This window comes from Desmodus rotundus, chromosome 1 (assembly GCF_022682495.2).
Source record: "Desmodus rotundus isolate HL8 chromosome 1, HLdesRot8A.1, whole genome shotgun sequence".
Classification (NCBI taxonomy): Eukaryota; Metazoa; Chordata; class Mammalia; order Chiroptera; family Phyllostomidae; genus Desmodus; species Desmodus rotundus.
Genome location: NC_071387.1, coordinates 209,307,149 through 209,334,112, shown reverse-complemented (window position 1 = coordinate 209,334,112; position 26,964 = coordinate 209,307,149). Strand labels below are relative to the sequence as shown.

The following is a 26,964-nucleotide window of genomic DNA, read 5'->3' as shown; positions in this document are numbered from 1 at the left end:
ACAATCTCTCTGTTACGTTTTACCCTGAGGTCTAGCATTTTTTAGATTTTAGTTGGAGCAACTTTCTATTATTTCCCCCAATTTCTTAGACACAATTGAGCAGAGCACATTTTGTAGCTATTTGTGTGGCTGGGGTGGGGGTAGTTGACAGCATCTGTCAAAGAAGAGCCACTAGAGCAGGCGTGAAGCTCTCCCCGCCCTTGAGGACCCCACAGGCTGGGGGGAGGAGCCCAGATGGATGGAGTCCAGAGCCCTTATCTTTCCAGATACAGTTGGTTCCTTTTATTCTGTTTCTGCCTAGTTCATCCTGCCAACACCGAGATTATCAAGGACTCCATAAGGATAGTCCCTTTGCATACCAGCAGGTAGAAATGTGTAAGCAGGGAATAAACAAAACCCAAACAAAGACTATATCTGCTGGTTAATCACTGTTAGGTGCTTTTGAAGACGTTAAACCAGTTTCTGTACTGCGGTAACCTATGCCGTTGCTTGAGGAGCCGGTCACTTTGCTGGTGACAGCATTGCAAAGTCATGGACAAATGCCACTCATGTGCCCTTTCCCAAGTCCAGATGACTGGTTTCGAAACTGGGGAGTGTCTGCCATCTTCCATGAAAGAGCCGAAGGAGAATGGATAGTCAATAATTACACACCATGGTCATGTGTTCTTGTCTAGCCACTGAAGAGCACGTAATGATAACAGAGGTGTCCATTCTTGCCTGTTGCACCGTGCGACAAAGGTGCGGTAATGATCGGAGTTCTATAAGGCCAAGTCTACACTGGTAAGGAAATTTCTCGGCGAGTGTTAACCCTTCCAGATGCACAGAAGGGGAAAAAAAGCAAGAACGGAAAGTTTCCAAATGTGCCCAAGGACATGTGGACAATTGCTTCCGAGTTTAATTGTCTTCCAGTTGCCCTTCAACAGACAGAGCCCCTCATTCGGGTGTCCTTTGGACAAGCCAACACTGACGGCTCCTCTGCAGTGTGGATCCAGGGGACAGAGTGAGCAGTGTCCTTCGGAGGTGAGGTTGCTATTAAAAGTCAGATCCACCACAACAATACGCCCCAGGGAGGCATCAGCAGGAAGCGAAGTCCAAGAACTGTCCTCTTCACTGCCAAAGCTGGCCTCTCAGAATTAGTTGAATCTTTTTGACTTGAAAGGATCAATACATTTTAGAAAATTCCTACCTTCCTGTTGAATGGCTCATGGGCTGAAGGATAAAGTTGGTTCAGAAAAAGCTGGAGTTGCCGTTTATACAGCTTTCATGCAAATGATGAGGAAAACACCAGAGTCAGCTTTGTCCTAGGTGTCCAAACACATAAGTCCTCCGTGGGAGTCCTCGGCAGTCACCATGGAAAATAGAAAACAAAAACCACGGTTTGCACAATTCTTGACCAAGTGTTGAAAAGTATGATATGAAATGCTTATTAAATACCTTACAGACACATATTAACATTCTCATTAATATTAACCATCTTGGTTCAATAAACTTGTGCCGTGAAGAAATATGACATCTGTGGAGCATTTAAGCTCAGTAATTGGGTCGCAAAAATACTAAACAAAGACCGAAACTCACTTGGAAGTGTTTACTTTTATTTAAAAACAGAATTCTCCAGTGCCTCTCTGCTTTCTGATTTCATCCAGGACAAGAATGAAAATACTGAAATGTGGCAGGATTTCTAAGAGAACGAAAGCCAAGAAACACTGAAAACACAGTCTTGAGATTTCCGGTTTAATTTCCAGGACAAAGAGATTCATTGTCGGTTTATATCATCTCTGCTGCAGAGGTACCCGGGTCAACAAGCCCCGATGCCCTCTGTGGGGTCACCAGCGCCCCAGCCCAGCTCCGGCGGGCGCTCTTCTCCACGGGGTTGTGCGCTGCGGGGAGGCCACCTCTCTTTACCACTTGGGTTCCTAGTCATTCCCAAGGGGAGAAGCGGAACATAGTTGGGAGTTTCCTTCTATACTTCCACATTGGTTTATTCTCAGAGCACCCCTCCTTTGTGTTTTGAACTACACGGTGGGTAAAGGAAGATGGAAGAAGCATTTCACTACTTTTTCTTCCTGAAGAGCAATATCATGTTTTTGTTAGTAGAGAGCTTTGTTTTGTTTACTTTTGCCTCGACACACGGCTTCTGTTCAAATCAGTCAGTCTTTCCCTTTGCATTTAAGTACTCGATTCAAGGGCGTGAAGACAAACCCCAAAACACAACTTTCTCATGCTCCGAGTTTAGTTGCAGTTCATGGCCAGCCTCTCTGTGGCATCGTTCAACTCGTTATCTTACCTACGACAGGGGACGCAGAAGAAGGCGTCCGTTCTCTGAGCCGACGGCCAAGTCCACTCGTGCCCTGGGTTTCACCTGGCACTATTTCCCACAAATGCTGTTTCCTTTTCTCATAACCTCACTTTGTTCTTCTGCTCGACGGTGGGACTAAGCTAGGAAAGGCAAGCATTTGTTCACAGACAGCGCTCTCCGGTCCCCTCGGCGCGCACAGTGGGGAATAAGAAAGCGAGGTGACTGCGGAGGGAAAGGGAGGCCCTCAAGTTCGGTGACGGGAGGGTGCTGGCTCTGTCCTGACTGGGGTTGGGCCAGAACGCTTTGAACAGGTGTCATCATTCATTCCTTTGTTGCCGGAATTTGTGCCTGCCCATGTGCTGGCATATCCTGTACCTTTTGATTCTTTGCTGTATCTCCCACATGCATTTCTTCTGCACACTCCTAGCCTCCACCTGACATCAACCTCCAGCATCCTGTACTCGACAAATCAGCCTCAGCCTCTTCCCTGGAAAACTAGTTAACTAGCGGCAAACCCAGGTGACCGTCCGTGAGAGCGGGAGGATGACGCTGGGGACAAGCTGACCTGAGAGAGGCTGGGCACAGCAGATAAAGCCCTCCGAGGGCTCAGCGTGCTGGACACTGGACGCCTGCCTCAGACCACCATGTGGAGTCGCTCTGCACGCGTTCCTTTTTCACTACCTACACCACTGTTTCCGGCCAGTTTTCTCTAGCAACTCAGCCACCGAACTGGAAGCTCCTGGCGTTCTTCCAGTCTGGCATGTGGGGGTGACTGTCTTCTCACGTCCCACGCTGACCTCTGTCCCTGGGTTTTGCTCTCCAGTTATACTTTCCGGTCTCCTGTCCTGCATCTACTTCAAACCAGCAGCACTTGACAACACGGGACTTCGGTTTTCCACGACAATTAACGGTGAGGCTCACCGTGACACCCAGGTGCCCGCCACCAAGGAAATCACGCTAGTGATTCGTCTGCTTTGTACTGTGTGTGTTCTCTTCTCAGACACACTGGCCAATGACGTTTTTGTAAATGCACACTGGTCTCTGCCGGAAGGGAAGGTGAATGGGCTATTTTTCATCTGATGAATTACTAGAGTTGGGGGGGAGGGTTCTAGAGCTATGAGAAGACTCCACCAGATTGCATGATATTCTCCAGGGCCCCGCTCTTCTGTGTGCGGGTGCAATTCTTTTCAAAGCTCTGAAGTCAGCTCAGCCCATGCCAAGGCTCTACTGTCCACCAGTGTCCCTCACTCCCGGACTACCTCCTTTGTTCTCGTGTTTTCTGACCCCCGGAGGAAGCATGTTAAGCATCTTGAACTTTGGCTCTTTGTGTCACTGGTTCCTTCTCTGTGCTTTCTTGGTGTTATGTTCTGCTCTTAGTTTCACACTAATCTTCCCTTTTCCCTCCTGGTACCTTTTGATACAGACCAGCCGTAGACATGTCAGCCCTTTAGGTACAAATTGCTGAAGTCACTTGCTTTTGATTCTCCCTCTTCTAGCCCGGCCCTTCATCTTTTCCTCAGCTCCCAGTTTGGACCCATCTGCTGTTCTTGGATTTGTCTGCTAATCTTGCTTTCCTGAGCTCTGGCAGCCTTCATGGTTGAAACTCACTCCTTTGGCTCTTTGCAACCTCAGGCACATGAAATAGGACTTCCTCTTGCCCTGTCCCCAGCCCCTGAGACCATCAAACTTGAGATGGTTTACTTTTCTGGCTCCGAGAATTTTGATCCTCCAGTAAGGCCCTTCTGACATGAAATGCTGATTACTGTTTATTTCCTTTTTTCATTGTATACTTCATCCTTCTCTGCCCAGCTCTGTTTCCCCAGAGCCTGAATTCCAGCCCAGCTCTCTTGCCTCTGGTTTTCATCTGGACTCAGCCACCTAGAGATTAGCAGACAGAAGACAAGGGCAGGTGGAGTTTTCTTCTCCCTGCGTGTCCTTACCTGGTGTGGGCAATGGTGGCCTTCCTTTACCTGCAGTCCCATCGGTGGTAGTTGGGTGGCCCCCCTCTTCCAGCTCTGGCTGTCACTGAGCAACATGACCCTCTTTTTGTGTCTTGAGTACCGAGGAGATAAAATCTTTCCACCGTAGCTAGTCTTCACCTGCTTCACCATCCCTCACGGACGGCCTGAGTCTGGCCCGCAGTTCTGTAAATAGTTGCATTGTTAAACTTTCTCCAATTGGCCCTTCGATCGCACCATCAGTTCCTTGCAGAATCCCTGGCCAGTACGCGAGGGTTAAGAAGGTACAAAGCATGTGCAATAGGTGGTAGCCAGTCTTGAAGAATGTGGCTGCCTTTGGGGGACAGTGATGTGAAGCTCCCAGCATAGGTCTCTGAGTCATGGGTGCATACATCTGCGGCAGGTAGGAGAAAAACAAGTATTGTGAGGAGGGATTACTTGAGGAATATAGAGAGTTAGTATTTTCTCTCCAAAGGGATGAATTATGATGGGTACTCTCTGCCTTCTGCTGAGTACTTTGCAGAGCAGACACAGAAACAGGTGATGGAATAGGCCCAGGGCAGGTCAGAACAGAGTTACATGTGCATAAGTCAGCCAGCCCACCCAGGAAACGCTTGGACTGCTTTCCTCCATTGGGGCAACAAATTAAGTGTAAAACTGCGTAACTTGGGAGGGGCAGAAGAAGAGCAGCAAGCAGAGCTCCATCAGAACCTCCAATGAGGACCAGGGAGGAGCCTTTCCACTGACTAGCACATGGAGGGCACACAGAGTCACTGTTGGTGGCACTATAGACTTTGGTGACTCTGCTTCATACGCTGAGCAGGAAGACATGCCCATGGGTAGCATCTGGTAGAGAAGAAGGACAAAGAATGCAGGGACTTTCTGCAAGAGCCAGTGCACCCAATGAGACACTAAGTCATCCGACTGTGTGGACTCCCCCATGAGGAGCCTCATAGGCGGGCCACCACATTATTGCTTAATCCACTGGGATACAACCCCAACAAATCCCTGTACCTTTAAAGCCCATCGGATTGCAGGAAATTTGGGGTATTCAATCGCTGCATGCAGACTTTGGTATTTTTGGTCAAAAACATTGAGGTACGCAGCCAAATTTAAGTGGTGAGGTTAGGAATTATCTGGTAAATTATTCTGTGCCAGCAGCTAAATGGGATGACTCTGGACCCAAGTTGATTTTTTTTGGCCTATTCAGCCAGTCCGACTTGGCTCCCGACGGCAGCCCGGAGCTAACAGACCGTGGGCTTTCAGACAAGGGACTATCATTAGCAGAATGAAATGGAGTCGTGCTCAGGGAAATCATGAAATCCCTTGTGTTTCAGCTGGGATTACAAATGAAGAGTGAAGAACATTATATATTTAACTTTTCTTTTTGACACTGATTAAGTACTGATTGAAAATAGAAGTTCTGTGTTCTAAAATTTTAGGTCATCGAGAAAAAAAGAGTAACAATAAATGTGCATCTTTTGACCCATGCCAGTGGCAACGGTTGACTATATACACCCCCTTCGTCAGATTTCTGTTGTGTGGTCATTGAACAGAGCTGATTTCAGGCAGTTCCCTCCGTCTTGGCCCTGAGTTAAATCTCGACCCTTCACGTCCCTCCACTTCTCTCTTACTCAGTAAAGAACCACACAACCACACTCACAGTGAACAAAGCTATTATTTAATGGAATCATTCCACTGTGAAACCAAGTTATTTTAATTGGCTTAAAATACTATTAAATGCTGAAAGCCAAGTACATGACCTCTGGCCCCGCTGGTGTTTGAGATATCATACTCTTCATACTTTCTGGTGAGAGTCTCAGGCCCGTCTCTGAAGAAGGGCCAAGTATAAATAAATTCATAGTGTTTAGATCAGGGTCTTGCCAATGTATATTATGTCTCATATAAGCCCTTATTATATAACTTCCTTCTTTGGGTTTTACAGAGTTTTTGTTTGTTGACATTCGGGGTGTGTCTAGAAAGTGTATTTTTGATTTATCCTACTCACCTAGGCAGAGTGCCCTGGACTTTAGGGATCTGGTTTATACTTCACGGTTTATTTTTTTGTGGTTGTATATTTCCTACATTTTGTTCATGTGCCCTTGGACTTCTTAGGAAAAGCTTGACAGTTCATTTTTATAAATCAATAAATAAGTAAGTAATACATCAAGGATCAAAGCCCACAGCAGCAGCACCATGGGGAGATTTATATTGTCCTAGGCACTTATGTGCCTATAATGATGACGTGCTTGGACCCAAAGCCCAACACATTTTTCATTGGAACTATTAGATTCCATACAAGATCAACAATTACAAACACTCCAGTGAAGATAATTAAAATTCAACAGGCTTCTTTTACAGGCTTCAGAGGTTAGCATTCTCATGTCTTCCTCTTTGGCCTGACTTCTATCTGCATTTCAGAATTCCCTTGTTTGACTTCCAAAAGCTACTCTGTTAAAACCTCCTAAACCCAGAGGCATAAATGAGGGAGAATGAAACTTAGAATTCTTGAATCCTTAAGGAGCCCCCCTGCCCCCAGGAGCCAGGTCCCGCGTAGGAATTCCACCCAGGTGCAAGCATGCCCATCAGTCTACGTGCTGTGGGTCAGGCTGGGGAACATCCCTTCCAAGGGGGGAAAGAGAAGGTTTTACCTCTTGTAAAATCCACCAGGTTTCCTCTGGGAATAAACAGAGCTTGAGAGGGGCCTGCTGAGGAGCCGTGATCGAGAATGTCCCCCGTGCGTGTGGGCTAGTCCTGCGGCCTGTCTAGCTGGGGGCCCGGAGCAGAGGACTCACGCGTTGTTCATGGAATCCATGAACGAATAAACACAGCTCCTAGGAGCAGGTAGAAAAAGCAGTAATTTGGTGGGTAGTCTCCAATCTCTAACTATTCATCTGCATTCCAAAACAATAAAAGGACACTTTATGAATAAAGGAAAAGAAAATACAGGGAAGTGGGGGTGTGGGAGGAGAGGAAAAGGGGAAGAGAGGAGAAAGGGGATCATAGCATTTTATTCTGGCAATGTGACTGAGGGCCCTTCCGGTATGCTCCTACGGTTAGTTTTGTGTGTTACAGTGTCTTGTTTTGGCCTTTTCTTCCTGTTTTTTGGTAAATAGTGCTGGACAGACTTAAGTAAAATTGTGGTAGTTGAAATGCTTTCTAAAAGCATTTTCATAACCCTCCCTTTCATCATTTTATTCCCAAGTAATTACAAGAATAATAGCCACAGCAGTAAAAATAGCTCACGTGTTTTGAAGCCTTGCTTTAGGCCAGGCCTGGGCCCACGAACACTCAGGCCTATAGAGGAGACACAAGATTCCTCCCATTCTGCAGAAGAGGAGAAGGGGGTGCTGGGAGGGGTGGAGCTCCTTTGCCCAAGGTCACACAGCACACCTGTGGCAGGTCAAGCTAGCCGCCTTCCCCCACACCCTCTCCCTGGGTGCCCAGTGTCCATGGTGGGTCCCCCCCTGTTCCAGGCTCACGCCAGCCGTGAAGCCTCTGCGACCTGCAGTGCGTCTGGCTGGCCTCTCCTACCCTCAATCCTTCAGAACTCGCCTGTCTGGCGTCCTGAGAGCCCTGCTCTGAGAAATGGTTCCTTGTTAGGGGATGAAGAGCTGACAGTGAGTTCCTCTGCTGTCATTCCCAGCGAATCCCTTTGGAAGTTCGACAGAGGCTCCCCAGAACAGTGTGTGTCACCCAGAGGAGTGACTATGGCATCAAGGAGCTCGGACGGTGGGCAGACCCCCATGGAGGGGCCGAGGCCGGTCCCGGCCCCCCTTTCAGCGCCCTTCGCGTCTCACTCGACAAGCAGGGGCCTTTCGGCTTACGCTCTGGGAAGGCGTGACGCTGGGCAGAGTGTTGTGTGTCCCTTCGCTGTTTGTAAGTAATTCTAGTCAGGCTCCTTCATGGGTATGTGCTCACGGCCCCTTCTGTCTATGGGGGCCCCCGGGGCAGTTCTGGCCTGTGTCCTTTCGGGTCTCGTGGGATAGATGGCAGTTTGCCACTAGCGACGGGACTCCATGCCCTTCGTGACTGAAGGCACGCAAGCTTCTCCGTGGGTGGGGGGTGTTCTCCCTCGACTGGTGGTATTTGTTGTGTGTGATGGAGAAAAAGAGAAAGCAGAGAGAGCAAGAGAAGAAGGGGCAATCTGTCCATCTGTCTATCTATTTATCCATCAGAATAGGCCTAGATTTAATCTGGAGTTGAGTTTACGTCTGCACCTGTCTATGAGATACATTGGAAATGAAAATTTCAGCCTCCCGTTAACCGATTTCACCTCTAACTGCATGTAGTGCAGTCACCGTGACGGCAAGTTCAGAAAACGCTGATGGTGGGAAGAACGGTGGCCTTTCAGCCAGGAGGCCGAGGCTCTTGGACTCCCTTGCCCTGTCCCAGCTGCGGGAGCACGGGTGACTTCTGTCACATCTCTGCTGCCCAGCATGGGCCCCTTGCAGTTTGGACATGCTATTACTCTGTGACTTGGTGACTGAAATTGTTGCCACTCATCACCTGTTAGTTTGAGGACCCCCAGATGTCTCCGTCTGCGTTATCTCAGGCCCAGTCCTGCAGAGTGTCCGTCCGCCTTGTCTGCAGGGAGCCAGTGGTCCTCAGAGTTGTCCTGATGTGCCACACAGGGGCTGGGCTTCCCTGTCCCTGGGCAAGGGCCACCTTCTGTCCCCTGCTCCCTTTCTGCCTGGTCCTCCAAAGCGCTTATGTCCCCCAGGCAGGCATGCCACTGGACTCCAGCTGGCCGAGGACGATTCTCCTGAAAAGAGTGGGCACCCACTGTCGGAGGTCAACGTGCAACCAAAGGGGCACAGCATGTAAAAACAGTGGAAAGGGGTCTGCAGGGATGGGGGGGCCCCATTCTGCTTCATGCCCCGGACTCTCCGCACACAGCTAAATGGGGTCAGGGCACTCATAGGTTCCCATCAATGTTAAGTTTATGTGGAGAGAAAGACAGTCATTGAGATTAGAAAGCAGCCATTCTCTCCCGAGGACTCACCGGTGAGGACAGACGCCATCGTCAGACCAAACCAATTCTCCTGCTGGACTTCAGCTGCCGGCCAGCGTTCAGGAGCTGCGGGAGAGCCGCCAAGGCCATCTGCTCCAATGCAGCCCTGCGCCGGGCCCGAGTAGGCCGGGGTGGCGTTTGCACAGGAGGCCGAGTCAGCCCTGGGGCAGTGTCGCTGGGTCTGTGTGCGGGGCTCTGGAATGTCATCAGCAAGAGCGCCCAGGGCGTCATGCCGTCAATGGTCCTCACAGCTAACACGGAGCTGACCAGGGGACAGCTGCCCGTTCCGATGCTCCCAAAGGCAAAGAGGGTCACGTTTAAGTCTTAGGCAAAGGTTTGACTCTCTCCTCAGACATACTTCTTTCTTTTTAATGCATTGCTCATTGAAAACACCTACGTACTTACACTGTTTTCCTTATGAATCAATTTTTTTATTTGAAAGAAGTGAAGACTCTCATGCCCATAAAAAAGTGCCATGTGTTTTTGAAGCATTGGAGAAAGCAGCTCCCTGGCCCCGAACCACGCCGAGGCGGGGACGCCGGCGAGCAGCTGCGGAGGCAGGAACACGGGGAGATAATGAGACCGGGGGGGACTGTGGAGTTTAACGTGGGGCTCGGCAAATGGCGGGAGGAGGCGCAGAAACGAGAAACAGTTAAAAATAGTGACTCACATGGCTTTCACTCCCGTAAAACATGGAATGAGGCAATTAGCGCGTAAACGAGGGAGGAGGCGTGTTGCTGGGAAGGAATCCGGAAAAGGCGGACAGATTTCTCGTCTGCGAATTGAAATTCGTAGGACCAACAAGTCCTCTGCCTGAAGAGACCTATCTGCTGTTGTTTCTGCTCCTGCTAGTTGACAAAATGACTTCCTTTCTTTTCCACTTTCTGAGATGTGAACCAATCTGTTCCAAAAGCCTTGGTTTTCAGTTTGCTGAAAACATTCCTCAAGGTGTGTGGTGAAATGTATTCAAGGTTTAGACAATTCTCTTAGCTCCCGTGGAACCGTGGTTCCCTCTGCGTGGACGCCGGAGGTTCCTCTCAGCTGCTGACCGGAGTTGGCTCATCCTGCCGGGCGGATGGAATTCTGGGCCACGGTGGCAAGTACGGGGCTCTCTGCAATGCCCGTTTACTTCTTCCTCGTCGTTAGTAATACTTTCCGTGAGCCGGTATGTTAGAGCCGAGGACAATGACAGCCACTGTCTCTGTGCTGAGTGCTTATTCCTTGGGAAGTGGTGGGAAGCTTTTCAGGACAGCCTGGCTCTCTCTGTCTTCCTGCGAGGGTTCACCTGAAGCCAGCATCACGTAGGTAGAGGCCTGGACACCTTCTAGAAACCCCCTTGTTTCTAGGAAGACACTGTGTTCTCCAGTGCTGGCTGAGTCCATGGAGGGATAAAATAGCATGAAAATGAGGTTCCTGGGCTATGTCAACCAAATGCCATCTTCGCCTTAGAATTTGGGGACAGTAAGAAATCTTTTATTTCTAAGTCAAGTTCAGTCTAACAAATGTCTTTCTCACTCAACTCTTAGTTGTTTACATTTTCAAAATTCTAGCCATTGACTCGTTGTCTAATGGATGTGTGCTCCTAAATGGGGTTGTTTTCCATTTTCCCTCCAGTTTTCCTTGAAATTGATGGTACGTATAACAATCAACTGAGCACTAAGGAAGCATGGTTGATAACTCACTTCTTTCAGAGCGTTGGAAATCTCTCCACATCACCCAATTCGTTTGCAAGGCTGCATTTTATTTTGTGGAGAGATCTCTATCAGAGTTTGTCGGTAGCTTTGGTCTTCATTTGTGTTCAGGGAGCGTTTCCCCACCGTGACCTGGGAGCCCACTTCCCAGAACCACCTGCATGCCCGTTGCAACGCCATGCCCCGGGCTCCCAAACCAGCCAGTGGAATCGAATCTAACACTTGGGCTCTGAAACCTGCCTGTTTTCAAGCTCCCGAGGTAATTCTCGTGAGACGCTGAGACCCACTGGCCTCACGCGTGCGGTGTACTCCGGGCAAAACGGCGGTAGGCTCTGTCTTCCATGGCGTGGCTGCGGCTCTGTGCCCGCCGCGCCGACAGCAGCGGAGCACGTCCTTCATAATGAGTTCAGACACACGCACCCTGACTTGCATCCCACGCAGTTCCGGCGATTTAACACAGGATGCCGAGGCTCCTGAGGGGAGCCTGAATGTGACCGGCCCTCCCTCTGATGTGCACTTCTAGCCTCTCTGACCAAGGAGTGACTTGGAGGCAGGGACCTCCCGTCACGAAGGCACCCTGCAACCGTGTTCACCACTCTCCAGGTGGCCCTTCTAACACCACTTAGCTCAGGGACTTAGGAACCAGGAATCTGGACACGCCCAAGGCAAAGCTGACGGCGGCCTCTCAGTTCCCACTGCTCCTGTAACGGTTTTTAATGAGGGAAAATTCCTTCCCTGCCCTTGGTGGAAACTTGTGCAGTTCCACGACATTTTGGACCTTGGAAGTAAAAAAATGCAGTCTCAGTGGAGTCGTTTACAGTGTCCAATTCCAGGTCAAAATCAAAACTTTGAACTTGATGTAAAGCTGAGGCTTCCCTTTCCCCAGCGAGGCTTCGCTTTGGGCTGTGTGCTCACGGCAGCCTTGCCCCCTCCCCAGGCTTAGGAGCTGCTGTTTCTCATCCTGCCGGCGTTAAGCTGGGAGCTGGATGGGGAAGGGGGCAAGGAGAGTTCTTGTGGGTACAACACCTGTCAGTCCTTCAGAAGCTGCTCCAGGGCCCATGTGACGTCCCAGCCCGAGAGCTGAGGGTGCCTGTCTCTGAGCTGGCCGATCCCTCCTCTGTCCATGATTTTGTCCCTTCCTCCCTCCTCTTCCCCTAGCTCCATTTTTTCCTCTTTCTCTCTTTTTTCTTTGTTGGATCACTCCACACAGATTTGCTTACCCCAAAGTGACACCCCAAAGTCAGTGTTTTAAATGACTTCAGTGAAAATCAAATTTCCCTTCCTTTTATTTCAACAGGCACGCCTCTTTCCCCCACCAAACCCTGGAATGCAGGCAAGGTACGGGACACTGCGGCCTGTCCTCTGCCCTGGACTAGGTGGTCAGTGTTTCTGCTGCCTGTTGCTGTGTAACCGACCACGCAGGCCACGGCTTAAAATAACTAGCATTATGGTTTCCAATGGCTCTTCGGCTTGATTGGGTAGTTTCTCTGACTGTTTGCCCGGCTTAACCATGAGCCACATTCCGCTGAACAGTCGGCTGGGCTGGGAGACCCGGCGTGGCCGCATTTGTGCGTCTAACAGTCGGTGCAGCGTTGCTGGGGCGCCTCTCTTCACCCAGCCCACCCCCAGCATCCAGTGCTGTTCATCTCCCGTGGGGGAGACTGACTTCCCATGTGTCCCGAGAGACGATGCTAGAAGTTGGTGGCAAGGCCTCTCAGGGCTGCAGCATGGAGGTCATACCATGTCACTGTTGTCACACTTCGAGGGTGGAAGCAGACTCCACGTCCAGGTGGAGAGAGTGTCAGGACCCCAAGGCAAGAGCACCCAAATGTCGTTCAGAGAGGACTGTGTGGTCATATTCCTCAGTCTACCACACCAGCTTTTTAGAGCTTTCCAGATTTCGCGCAGATACCAGTCCCCGTCCCTGCAGAAGTCCCTGCGGAAGTCACACCGAGGTCTCTGAGGGTTTCCCTCAAAGAGTGACCCTCATCCCGGCTCGAGGACAAGCAGGCCACACAAGAGCAGCCCCTCATTCCTGACATCTGCGTCCTTGTACACCACCCGTGTGGGAAAGGTGTTTCGGAGTCAGGCCGCCTGCTTGTGGATGGCTGTCTGTCCTGTATGCTGTCTCGTGCCTCCTTTGAAATGCAATATGTATTTGTGTTTTGATATTTCCACCCAAACTTACACATTTTCTTAGACTTACTAGAAACAGATTTCCAAAGGGAGCCTCTAACTTCTGAGCAAATAGAAACTACTAGGGCAACTTTGCAGTCACATGGGCCAGGGTGTGGCTCCCAGATTTGCTGCCTCCTCTGTCTGAGCTGCACGTGTCACCTCCACCTTGGGGCTGATACACCGCCTTCCGGGAGGCTTAAGCCCTTTCTGGCAGTGACAAGTCAGAGAGCCACATGACCCGGGTCTGGCTCACTGAGTGTAGGGCAAAGTCAGTGTAGGCTTCCTACAGAGTTCTGAGCGAAGCTTCTTCCTCTTTCCTCCAATCAGGCAGTTGTCTCACGACCCAGAGGTGACAAGCCTGAGAAAAAAAGGCCATTCGCTGAAATAGAGGAAGTATGAGATTGGAAGAAAATCCCGGCTGAGACGCTGAATTAACCTGGCAACGCCACTTCCAGGTTCTCATTATGTGACAGATATAAATGTCTTTGTTATTTTTTTTACTAATGGTTGAGAATTTTCCTTGTAGCCAGCCCAAAGCATCCTAATTGACATAGTGGCTATTACATGGATGTAGAGCAGGGGTTAGTACCCAGCTTTCTCAGATGGAATTAAAAAAATAAACAAGCCCTAGCTGGTGTGGCTCAGTGGACTGAGCCCCGGCTGAACCAAAGGGTGGCTGGTTCGATTCCCAGTCAGGGCACATACCTGGGTTGTGGGCCAGGTCCCCAGTTGGGGGTGTGTGAGAGGCAACCACACACTGAAGTTTCTCTCCCTCTCTTTCTCCCTCCCTTCCCCTCTCTCTAAAAATAAATACATAAAATCTTAAAAAAAAAACAAACCAAAAACAAAAACCCAAGATGGAGAAAGTTAAGTAAATTGACTGAGCCAGCCCACATCATTAGCAGATAGGAGCCTAGACTTGACCTCTGATTTCTGGGATACAGCTCCAATCAGCAAGTATTTACTGAGCAAATCCCTGGGGGGTACGGTCCCTATCTCTGGCCCTGACTATGGGGAGGCAGCCTGATGGGAGGAAACAGGCGGCAAAGTGAAAAGAACGCAGGTGTTGGGTCCCTGGTCGGGCCGTCTCTGCCACTGCATGTGATTTGGGGCGTCGCCTCCTCTGAGCCAAGTTTCCACAGCTGTCAAGTGTCAAGTACTTGTGCTGACCTAGCAGGGTTGTGGCAAGGATTAGATGCAGAATGAACTAAGATAAAGTCTACAAATCCCATCTCAAGGTTGTGTCCAAACGAGGCTTTGAAGATGTCAGCCAAGCGGTTGAGCTGGGATTGGCTCCCCAAAGGCTGGTGAAGGAGGACAGCTCCTCTGTAAGGCAGTGTGTCTGCTTTGGAGCAAGAAGACCAAACCAAGCCCCTCCGGGAAATCTTTGTCCTTGCAGCAAGCCCAGGGTCCCAGCTGAGGTAAGAGTGGTAGGTGGGGATGAGGCTCCAGGAGAGTCGTGTGACCCCAGCTGGCTCTTTCTGCTGCCAAGCCCTCGTGTGATGGGATATCTGCATCGTGTGTGCCTGTGTGTGTGTGTGTGTAGAAAGCTGGCAAGGCAGGTGTGCAGTGCTTTGGGGTGCACAGGATGCTTCAAACACACAAGCTCAGCAAGCTTCCTTCTGCTACCGATTTGATGTCAGAGACCCTTCCTGTAGGTCCCCCGGTGCTGGGCGGGGAATCTTGTGGGGAGAATCTTTCCTGGGAAGTAGCATGTATTCTGGGAACCCAAGGGGTTGAAATAGCCCCTCCTAGTACCCCCTGCCCTGGAGGACAGAGCTGGTCTGCGTGGGAGGGAACAGGCCATCCTGCAGAGAACTGACCCAGGCATTGGGATGGGACCTTGAGTGGCCAAGATGAGTGGGAGTCTGGGTAAGATGGGGCTCCTGGGAAACAGCCTTTGGGATAGAGCTTCCCTGGTGGTGTTCTCAGGAACGCTGCCTGCCCGGGAGTGAAAACAGCAGGATGGTGGGAGAGAGGAGGTAAGTCGAGGTACCGCAGCCTTGGGTGGAGCTCTGCAGCCGCAGCACCTTGGGGAGCAGGGCCTTGCTTGAATGAGCCTCAGATGCAGGCTGTCCAAGGGCGGGCTGCAACCTCGGGCACGCAGCTTCCGCTGGCTGCATGCAATTCTCTAAGGGGAACCGCACTCCGAGCCTCTGGTAGCCAACGCTGCCGGCAGCCAGAATGAAGGATGAGTTAGTCTCATCCTGAACAGGAAGTTCAGGATGGCGCATCTCGGTGTCCACTACAAACACAGCTCCTGTCTCCCGCTGGGCGATGTGGCTCAGTACAAGGGCTCCGTAGCTGTTCCCGGCCCGTCTGCCATGAGGCATGCAAGTCTGGTTGTACCTGCCGTTACAAGAAGGTTCTCCCAGCGCTTTGGTGTGCGAGTCCCTGTGCACACGGCCCGCCTGTCAGTCGGCAGTGTCGCTGCTGTTTCAGGAAGGGGTTGGGCCCCAGCCCTGGTCCTGGGGCACCCTGCCCTCCCAGCCCCCCCTGCCCGCCCAGCCGAGGAGGGAAGCAAGAAAAACTCTGCAGCAAGTGCTCTCTGACACGAGTTGTGTCCGTGATCGGAGGGGCCGTTCACGGTCGCATCCAGAGACATCAGGGAAATACTGGGGGGGGCAGTCGCCCTCGCCCCCACTGTGGCTGAGGAAAACAGGGCCCTCCTTCTCGGGAGACACTGCCCTTTATTAAAGTAAAGAACCGCGACCTGGTAGTACTCTTGAGGCTGACCTCCACAATGGCCAAAATTTGATTCCAGTATCTTAAAAAGGTATGTATTAAAAGTCTCAGGTCACATTCTTTCCTCTCTTTCAGCTGTTAAGATAATAATTGGTAAGTGCAATATATAATAAATACAGTTGGTCCCTCCGGTTGGTGTTAACGTTATTTGGATGCTAGGACCTGGCGTAAATAGTGAATGAGTGACTACTATGTGTCCTGTATGTGTGTTTTTTTCTTTTACTCCAGGCACCAGCTTTACCAGTTAGACACAGTTGTACTCCCAGCCACACAGGACGCTAGTAAAATGTAGGCAGGAGGTGATTTGCTCAAGCCCATGCAGCTGGTAAGTGGCAGAATTGTTGGAACACTGACGACCACCCAACTCTACCCCCTGAGAGGCAGGACGTGAATAAGTATCCTGAGATCGAGAAAATAGAATGCTACTACTTCAGCAAAATTAAAAAGTTAAGGAAATTAAAAATAAGGACATAAAGTTAAGGGTCTTTTTTTAACTGCGTAGGATCCGCATTTAAAGATGGTTCCTTCAGCAGCCTACCTCATGTTCCCAGCATAACTTTACATCTTGGGTGCAGACCCTCCGTCTGAGGCAGATTAGACAGAGAGCCTAATGGCAAATCTTTCAATCAAGAAAGTGCACTCCAAATGTTCCCAGCAGAGCCCGAAGCTGGGGGAGTTCACAGCCCCACATGCAAACGTTAGAAAAAGATCACATGGCAGCAGCTGCTTATCTGGATTACCTAGTCTAGCCAAGCTGCTAAGACTGAAAAAAACCTGTCTGAGTTATAGGAAGAAAAAAAGCTCGCCCCTACCGTGTCAAGTTAGCGCTTGTTGGTAGGGCCGTGATTTCCCATTTGTTGCCCCAGAAGATTCAGGTGCACCCGAGATGAAGTCAAGATGTTTTCCCAGACTCCAGGGTAGCGCAGGCTTCGCGTCTGTCCTTCCCCCGTGGGGTCCTGGGCTGTTTCCAGAACCAGAGCCTCCCTTGAATTAAAAAAAAAACAAAGTCCTTGAAATGCTTCACAGCTGATCCTAAAATCTTAAACAATAGGACATCTCAGTCCCTTCTCACAGCCATTTTATGCAACTCCCTTTAATGTTGTACAAACAAATAAATAAAGGAAGTCAGATCAAGGGGTGCGCTGCCCTCTGCCGATGTCGTCTGGGTAAGGGCCAGTGGCACTGTCACTGGGCACGCGCACACACCTGACCCTTTTGAGATCTGGTGCTCCTTAACACCAGTTTGGGTTTTTTTCCCTTCACAATATCAAAGTGTGGTCTCTAAGGCATGGTGGGATTTCCATTTTGCAGAAAGGGAAACGGAAGGGCATTCACGGGAAAAGCTCTTACAATGAGATTAGAAACTGCGGGGAGGGCAGGGGCCGGGGGCTTCTCAGTTCCCGAATCAGGCATCTCTTCCTGATCCCCATTTCCTGCCTTGGAGCTACTTCCAACAGCAGGGATTTTCCTTGCCTTGTTCCTGTGGCTACTGTTGATGCCACTCACACTCAGCAAAATGAAGGAGGCAGATTCCGCAGTAGAGCTGTTCTTTGCGCAGTGCTATTACTGGGCCTGTTTCCTGACATCATCCATCCAGTTCCAATGTCCCCATTTAGACTTGGAGGCGGCAATGCTGTTCTGCGTCCTTTCCGGCTTCAGAGCTGTGCTGAGGGGCTGGAGGGCTAGAGAGTTAGGGCTCTGGCCGGTGCTACAACCTCTCACCGCGAGCAACGAAGGACAACTTAACATTGCCAGTCTAGCTCCGGGGTGTTAATGAGAAGTTATGAGTTACCTGTGAAGTGTCCATGAACCTGAAACAGAGTTCAGGTTTCTCCTCTTGTGGGCTGTACTTTCAGAGTACTGAAGCTTCTGTTGTGAAATGTTTTCTCAACACGAAATCCCCAAGCTTCTTCATGCATGAAGAGAAGTGGCACAAAAACACACACAACTGATGTCACTTCGCGAAAGGCCGATGACATGCATAGTGTTGCTCCTGGAAGACCAACGAGCGGTGAGGCGGCTCGGCAGCTCTCTGCGTGCGCCCTTCACGCGGCGTGTTGGTGAAGACCTCGTGGGGCCACATGCAACCTAGTCTGCACTGTGGGGGGCTCACCGGACAGGGTGAGCTTTTAGGACTTAGCAGAACCTGAGGTAATCAGTCCCATGTCACGTCCAAAAATGTCCAGAAACCAGGATTTGTTGTTGCTGTTTTCTGCTGTTCTTTGTCTGGTGTGTGACGCTGATTTGATTGGGGTGGAAGACTGTGGCCTGGTCCTGGGAGGGAAGGTTTATCGTCACACGACCGCACCTATTCCCTGGTCCATGCCCGTGGCTGCTTTGGGGAGCAGAGGTGACGGCACCCCTACGGCCCAGCAACCCCCAAGTAATCACTGCCTGCTCCTCTATCGAAAAAGGTGGCTGACCCCTAGTTAAGAGCAATCTGGGAATTTAAGATTTTGACGGCATCAACTCAGATATTCTCATGCTGGTTTTCAGGGTTCCCCTCCTTCCCAACAGGCCCTTGACCTTGGCCCAGCGGACCTGCCGAGGCTGAGGACCCAGGGTTTTTCTGAGCTGCGTGGTTGCAGTCATGGCGTACCGGATTCTTAGTCTTTTCTGTCCTTTGTCTGCAGGAGAGGGGGTTCTCTTTACTTGCCAAAATACCCTCAGTCTTTTACGTTGCACCTGCACGGGCGGTGACTCTCCCCAAGTCTGCCATTGTCCCTCTCCAGAGCGCCGATGGCCCGCCCCAGCGGTCCAGTTTCACAGCCCTCATAATTACTCTCTCCCACAAAGCTCTCAGAGGCCTGCCACGCTGTACCTGACTGTTTACAGTAAGTACTAGAGTACTTACACAAGTGTCACCAGCCTCGACTTTTTGTCCCAGTGATTCAGGCTCCAAGCCTCCCCTAGCCAGTGTTACCGTATTTTTCAGACTATAAGATGCACTTTCCCCCCAGATTTGGGAGGAAAAGGAGGATGCGTCTTACAGTCCGAATGTAGCTTACCTGACTCACTAGAGGAAGGGGGGGCGGCAGTGGAGCGGGTTTTTTTCCTGTTTTCCTCCTCTAACACCTAGGTACGTCTTATGGTCCGGTGTGTCTTATAGTCTGAAAAATACGGTAACTTCCAGAGAAATGTGGAAGCTACCATACTGTTTCTTTTCTTTTTTTTAACTAAAAATTTTATTTTCAATTACAGTTGACACAGAACTTTATATTGGTTTCAGGTGGACAGCATAGCGCACGGGTGGCAAACACAAGGACCGAGGGCCGAATCTGCCCTCCACCTTCTTTTGTCCAGCCCAGCACCTTGTTTCTGCCTGGTGGCAGTGCTGAGCTACTTGCCCCTCGTTAAGGAGTAGTAACGTTTATATAGTCCTACAATTACATCCAGCCCTTTGAAGGCGACCTTGAGGCTGACTTGGCCACCAGTGAAGGTGAGTATGACACCCCTGGCCCAGTGGCTAGACAGCTATCTGAGTTACGAAGTGGCCCCCGGTAAGCCCAGCGTCCGTCTGACCCATGGCTCACAGTCCCTGCGACACCGCTGACGGCATTCCCCGTCCTGCACTTCGCAGCCACGTGACGGTTTCCACACCGTGCGACTATGCTTGCTCTTTCTAAAACGTGTCACCCTGTCACTTTATTACAACAGGAAACACATCAAACACACCCACGGCCGAAGACCGGCACCGGGGCCAGCGACGTGACGGAGCTGCGTGTGCCGTTGATCACGCAGCTTCGGAACGAGGAGTGAAGTGCTTCCCCGGTGATGGATGAGGCTCCTGGGGCCCGGGGCCCAGGCCGGGGCGGCCTGTGGGTGTGTTTGCGTGTGTGCGCACGGCTCTGGCGGCTGGGGGCACAGTGGAGGGGGACACACCTTACAAGTTTGAACGGGGTAAGCCGAAGAAGTCATGCTTGGCCTAGGGCCCAGGGTACAAGTTTGTGCGGAGCCGGGAGAGGCGATGCCCGGTCCTCTGCGTGACACCTGGCACAGAGGCTGGAGGGAGGCATGCCTCGTCAGCGGTTTCCCCAGATGCTTTCTGGGTCTCTCCACCATTGTCAGCAGCTCCTTTTAGACACACAGATCACGTAGTCCCTGCACTGCCAGGACACCCTCCGCTCGGGGTGCAGCCTGCTAATTGTTCTTTCTCACTGGCGTAATCCTGGGTGAAGGGGAATATTGGCCAGAAGTCAATGTTTTCCCTCCACACAGTCAAGAACCCTGTATTTTCTGGTTTGAAAGAAGCAATCAGATTGGGCAGTGGACAAAGTGTCCGAGGCCCTGGCAAGAGCCCGGCTGTCTCTGTTGGCCTCACTGTCCTGCCAGGGAACAGAGGCAGGGAAGAGGTCAAACCTTCAGCGCAGTGGAGGAGTGTTCAGAGTCATGGCCTCAAACAGGAGACAGGCTGGCTCCTCAGGCCCTGTCATCTCACCTCTACACTGGCGGTGCGCAGGGGCAAGCGCAGGGAGAGTTGGAGGATGATATTACACCCCACCCCTAGTTACAATCTTATTATATATTTATTATTTTTAAAAGAAATTATTTATTTATTTTTAGACAGAGGGGAAGGGAAGGAGAAAGAAAGGGAGAGAAACATCAATGCGCAGTTGCCTTTTGCACGCCCTGCACTGGGGAACCTGGTCCGCAACCCAGGCATGTGCCCTGAGTGGGAATCGAACCTGTGACCCTTTGGTTCATAGGCTGGAGCTCAATCCACTGGGCCACCCCAGCCAGGGACCTGGTGATGATCTTGATAAGGGAAGAGTGAATCACTCATTTTGGACCCTGAGGCTGGCCGGTTCCACACAGTGAACTAGAGCAGGGCTTGCCACGAAATGAACTTGAAACAGAGGAAAAACGTATTGTGAGACAGAGAGATGTCGGCGCATTATTGCTGCATTTTTAAAAGACTCAGCTCGGACTCAAATCTTATCACTGTCTGCAGGACAGGTTGTCGTCAGGCATCCACAGGGAGACAGCCCCACGGAATCCCCCTCACCCCCTCCCTGGAGCTCACACACCCCTCCATGGCTACAGAAACGAAAGCCTGTCTCTAGAGATGAAAAACTCTCATAGAAGTGCAAAGACTCATAAATGCCTCCCAGAAAAGGCATTTGGCCACTGTGCCTGCCCTCAGTGGGCGCTGTCCCCTCTCACCTTCTCGTCTTTCTAGCACCAGGGAAGCAAAACTGTCATTGCCTTCAAGATTCTGCCTCTTTTCACAAACAATAATCCCATTGTACACCCGAGCTCTGCCGTCGGTGTCCCTGGTCCTTCGCGATGCCGCCGGTGTTCGTCAGCCGCAGGAAAGCTTTTGGCTCAGTGTTCTGCTCCTATTTGTGGGTCAGAACTTGCTAGAGTTGTCGGGACAAGTAGACCATTTCCCTCTCAGCATTCAGTACAAGAAAAAGAAATTCTATTGTATGTCTTAAAAGTGACTGGTGAGTCATCTCCTTTTTTGGGGATGGAGGTGTAGTTGCAGGTTTTGGTCAGTGGCATAGTCTTCGGTCGGGAAAAGTAACAGATGTTCAGAGACAGAGAGATGCTGCAATCGGTGTGTTGTATCCATTCCCTCGCCACACCCACAGGATGCTGAGGAATGGTGCAGAAATGTCTTCATGGACGAATCACCGGCTGCTGAGCATCACTCCCTCGCTGAAGACTGACCCCCGAACGCCGAGTGAAACCCATGCCGACTGAAAGGGGCAAGATGCCACGTTGGGGATGACTTATTCTGACTAGTATTTTTCCATTTTATTTTTTGAAAAATTAAAACAGCTTTATTCTTTCTTTATAATTATTTGGTGAATATTTGTGTGCTTACATTAAAATTTTTTTTAATTAAATGTATTGAGGTGACATGGTTAGTAGGGTGACATAGGTTTCAAGCATACATTTCTATGATATAAGAGCTGTTTACTGCACTGTGTGCCCCCCACCCAAAGTCAAACCGTCTCCCATCACCTTGTATTAGGTCCCCTGCACACCCCCCACCGCCCACCCCCTTCCCTCTGGCAACCACCGCGTTGATGGCAGCTTTATGTCCCACATCTGAGGGAAATCACGTGGTTCTTAGCTTTTTCCGATGGACCTGTCTCACTCAGCGTGACGTCTGGAAGGTCCACTGTGCCATCACAAAGGCGGTGCCTCGTCTCTTCCGGTGTCTGGGCCCCATCCCGCTGTGCACACGCACCACACCTCCTCTCTCCGTCACTCACCGAGGGCACCGTGATGTCTCACGTCCGGGCCACCGGGAATGGTGCTGCAGTGAACCCAGGGGTGCGCATGTCTTTGTGAATATGTATTTTCAAGTTATTATTATATTTTTACGCAGGGAAGAAAACATCACGCATGCTACCACAAACGTTTCAGAGGAGACAGTGACATGTAAGGGAGAGGACGTGAGTGTCCCTCCCCTACCGTCCAGGGGCGGTCAGCATCAAGGCTCGCTCTTCTGGTCACACCCACACCGGTGCACTTCCCCCGTATGGAATGCGCGCCTCGTGAGGGGGCCTGGCTGGCTCTTTAAAAATTCACCAATGAATGAGCTTTCTTCTTCTCCTCCTCCTCCTCCTCCTCCTCCTTCTTCTTTTTAGAAAACGAATCTGTGAAACGTGTATCTCTTTAGATTGCTGGCTGTGGCGAAGGTGGAAACACTTTTCTGGCCCATGAATTGCCCGTTATTTTCTTGACAATCTGACACAAAGGCTGGGTAGGCAGGGGGAAGAAACTGAACTATTTGGCTTTAAACTTCTCAATTATTTACAATGAAAGAAAGTTTCTAGGGGCAACGGGTTTTTGATTGTCCTATAGCCAAACCAAATGACCCGGAGTTGTCAAAAGGCCTCTCTGGGTGTCACGGGTTGTGGGCTCCCTGGGGCCGAGTCAGGAAATGCAAGGGCGTGACACCCCGCAGACACCGGCCCGGGCCTCCACCTGTCAGGCAAGCACACGGAACATGTCTGTGAGCCATTTCTCAGACTGCCGAGCGCCCATATCTAACTCTGTAATGTTATTCACTCTCTGGTGTTTTCCTTTCATTTTTATTTCTAGCCGTGTATAGAACCAAAATCAAATTAAAGCCAAGCATGGGAGCGGGTGGGGAAGTTATAAATATATTACATTTGAGAGTGCCCGCTTTATGTAGACAAGGTCAAAGTTCTTTTTAGTCAAAATGCGGTTTTCTTTTTTCCCTTCTTACGTCACGTGCTGCTTGTTCAGACAGGAGGAGATTACACGGTGAAACTAGAAGCCAATGAAAACTCACCTGTTCGGGTTGGTTACAAACCACAGTCGGCCGAACTTGTCAAGTACTGCCAAAGGTGAGATTTTTCTAAACCGGGTGAAATTTGGCTGTGTTTCCTGAGCTGAACTCGACTGCGGAGCGAGTCCCTGGCCTGAGTCACCGTGTGTATGTTCCCAGCACCTGCAGGTGTGACTGCCCTGCCTGGGTGAGGGGCCGCTGGCCTTCCAGGTCGGTACAGAAGGGTTGCCTCCTGGCTTCACCACGCTCACCTCTCACTTCCGAAATGAAGCCCGTGACCCGGGACGACAAGGCTCCTGGGAAGACAGTCAGGAGACTTTGACACGGCCAGCGGGCCCGGCCCCTGCGGCCACGTGGCCCCAAACGCCTGGACTGGTATAGTCCCAGGGCTGGAAATGACCACCGGAGACCCGGCCTCTGTTACGGTGGTGTTCTTTAAATGAGGAAACCCCGTTTCTTGGTAATTGCCGACTTGTGTTTACTTTTGTTTGAGTCACAGTAACTGTCTCACGAAGTTTTACAGAACAAAAAGGAGATTGGATGTTGAATGAGAAGCTTCTCACAGGATTAACCTGTAACCCTGATGAAACTCGGCGCCCAACAGCATCTAATGAAACATCAAGGTAAGGTAGTTGTAAGCACGGGCACACTTGTCACGTCACCCGCGTTAGCAGCATATTCTCACAGGTGTATTTTCAGAAACCAGTTTCCCAGGAGTGAGTTAGAGTTTGGGGAGAAGTATGTGAATATCACATCCAAAGCTTGGGCCCTACATTCAACTGTGAAAACAATCAACATTTTACATCCTTCTCAAACATAAAAACTTCTATCAATTCTATAAGAAACAAATGGGGTTCATAAAAATGTTTGAAACTTTTCTAAGTGGAGTTTGTCCTGTGAAAAAGGACCTTTCATGTTTTTCTTCTGCTTCCAAAATGTATTTTGAACAACAAGTGTCTGCAGAACAATGCCAGATTTTCTGTCACTTGAAACGAACTATCAAACCCCAGGTGAGCTCATAGGTAAGCACGCTACCCCCCGAAGATTACACCTGGACTTGGAGACTGAGACAGATACACACGAGTTACGTGGCGCAGTAAAGTTAGTGCGAGCCTGTGGCAGACGGCGCTTAATGAACTGCCGGACAGGTGATAACGATCATGCTTGGGGCCAAAGGTAGAAGAGGACCCATCACACCATCTCTGCTACAAAGCGAGAGAGGAGAGACAGCCTTTGGGGAGCCCTGCCTGAGGCATAACCGAGTGACGCCCAGCCATTCCCAGTCAGGGTGGTGCCTGTTATGGGGGTGCATGTCTGCCCCTCAGTACTATGGCGAGAAATATAAGGGAAAGTCTCCTTTGGGGGGTTGTTGTCTTCTTTGTTTCCTTGTATTGTCCTGTAGGGGGAGAGACATGAAAATATGGAAGGGACAGTACGGAATTTGTGTTGACCCCGTGCCTCCTGTGCGTAGTCAGGAGGCCCACACTCGGTAGAAGTGTGTGGAGTTCTCCACCCCCTTCGGGGCTGCCCATCATGGCCCCCTTGTTAGCTCCCACCTTTGCTCCTCATGCCCTTTTCCTCAGTGCCCACTATGTGCCCCTCGCTCTAATCTTTTTGGATTTGTCTCCTCTTTCTCGTCATGTGCTTGCCCCTGAACTTGGTGGCAACTCCGGCTTTCCCGGCTTTAACCCTGGGCAGCCTCTAGAGTACAGGGTCTCCTGGCTTCAGGCTTTGCGCTGCGGTGACGTGTGCTCCACACAGCACTGTCGGCGGTGGGGCTTCCGTGGCTCCGTGTGCAATTTGATTAGAGATGGTATCTTAACACCACAAGTCTGTCTTTGTCCCTGTTGGCACTTTGAACAGAATCGCTCATTTCAGAGTTTGCCACAGGTTACCCGTGACCTTCGGACATGGTTTCCAGTTCATCTGCCACCTTTACTGCATCTCAGAGCAAGGGCTTCAGTTTCCCCTCCTTTGGAAGGGTCACGATGAAGGAGCTTCAGGTCCGCACCTGCTGCCTCACCTCTGTCCTTCCATGCAAATTAATGCTCAACTGTCTTGTCCCTTGGAATGTCCTAAAGACCCAGCCAAACTCACAGGTGGGCACTGCCCACGGGAGAGTTACGGTTGTGTCTGGGAGACTCTCCTTTAGTACAAAATATCACCCAGTGTTTGATGCCTACTGTCTGAACCACCAAACCACCCAACTCCCAGGGCGAAGTCATAGCAACTTCCTCCACGTCCTTGAAACAACCCTCTTTCCTATTGGAAACATGCACCTCATCTTCTGCTTCCAAGCCCACCTGCTGGTGATCCCCAAATGCACAACACACCTCAGAGATATCTCAACAGAGCCTTCAAAACACTTCGTATTCTTCAAAGAAGAGGTAAGAGGCCACAGGCCAAGGGCAGTGCCTGCCAGGGAAGCTCGGTGACCTCACCAGTGGGGAGACCTGACATCCTAGAGTAAGAAATGATCATGAGCAGGAGGGATGTGATGTTTGGAGAAGAGAAGGGACATGACCGTTGTCTTCAAACACTTGACGTTGTCATGGGAACGAGGGACCAGACTCGTCCTGCACGTTCTCCAGGGACGGAATTAGCACTGGCCTCGGAGCACAGGTGACAGGTTCTGGTTCGGTGTGAGCAGGAGATGTCTGACAGATAGAGCTGTGGAAGCACCTGACCAGCCCAGGTGGGAGCACCCTGTGGCTGAAATTCTGGTAACTGTTGGATTTAAACACACAGGGGAGGGCAGAGTTGGGGGTGTCTGTTTTCTACAAGAGCACAGGACGACTCTGCGGCAGCCTGCCACAGATTTAGGCGTAATTTACTCATGCATTTAAAACAAACCTTCATGTGTTCATTATACCCCAGGCACAGTGCGAGTTTCTAGGAATAACGCAGTGCGTGAGTCACAGCTCCTGACTTCAACACACTTGCAGTCTACTGGGAGAAAGACATGCTGGTTGGGACAGGCACACGGACAAGGGGCGGGCGGCATCATTAACCCAGAGCTGATGTTTTCATTATCAGGGAGCTCAGCTTTGCTCACCTGTGTATCCCCAGCACCCCATACAGTGTCTGGCTCATAGGAGGCACTCAACAAGTTTTTGTTGGCTGAATTGGTTAAATAATAGGTGTCTATTCTGATAGCAATTCCTCTAGCGAGGTACTAAGGAGGGGGTGTTTAGTGCCATCTGATGGAATGGGATGTGTTCAGAGAGCAGCTGAGTCCTCTCCATCTCTGACCTTGGAGCAGGAGTGTGGTCTGACTTGGAAGAGGCATTCACAGTGAAGAAGAAGGGGCAGTGAAGCTTTTCGAGGGCAGGGATATGAGACTCATCATGTATGCTGAGATTCTAAGCATTTTCACATCGTTGAACATAGGAGGCAGGGTGTTGAGCAGAGGAGATGGTCTGAAAGAGCTGTGGGAGACTGAATTATGAGGCACACTTCCATCTAAGAAAGACATTTACTGAATACAGTACCACGATCGGATTTCCCTTTCAGGCAGCAGTGTTCGGGGAGGGGAGTGGAAGGGAAGGTGGAGGAGGCCAACGCAGGACCAAGGGGTCTGGTGCAGCCACCCAGGAGGGAGGCCGGGAGGGTCCTGGGGAGAAGAGTGGCAGCTGAGACGAAGGGGTGGAGATCAATTTGAGAGAGGTATTTAAGGGACATCTTTGGTGGGGCTTTGTGATTGATGGGATGTGGGTGTTGGTGGGGGTGGGGCTGGTCAGCTGATTACAGCGAGGGTGGGGGTGGGGGAGGAGAAGATCCACGGTAGCGAATCCACATGGAAACACAGGGGT

General features: G+C 50.7%; 1 long non-coding RNA gene across 1 annotated transcript; it reads left to right on the top strand.

The window, feature by feature from the left end:
- The first annotated feature begins 14,496 nt into the window (after window positions 1-14,496).
- Window positions 14,497-17,824, top strand: LOC123480891 (uncharacterized). The gene is made up of 3 exons (XR_006657032.2): window positions 14,497-14,558; window positions 16,111-16,207; window positions 17,739-17,824. It is a non-coding gene; the product is annotated as an uncharacterized lncRNA (long non-coding RNA).
- Window positions 17,825-26,964: the final 9,140 nt, after the last annotated feature.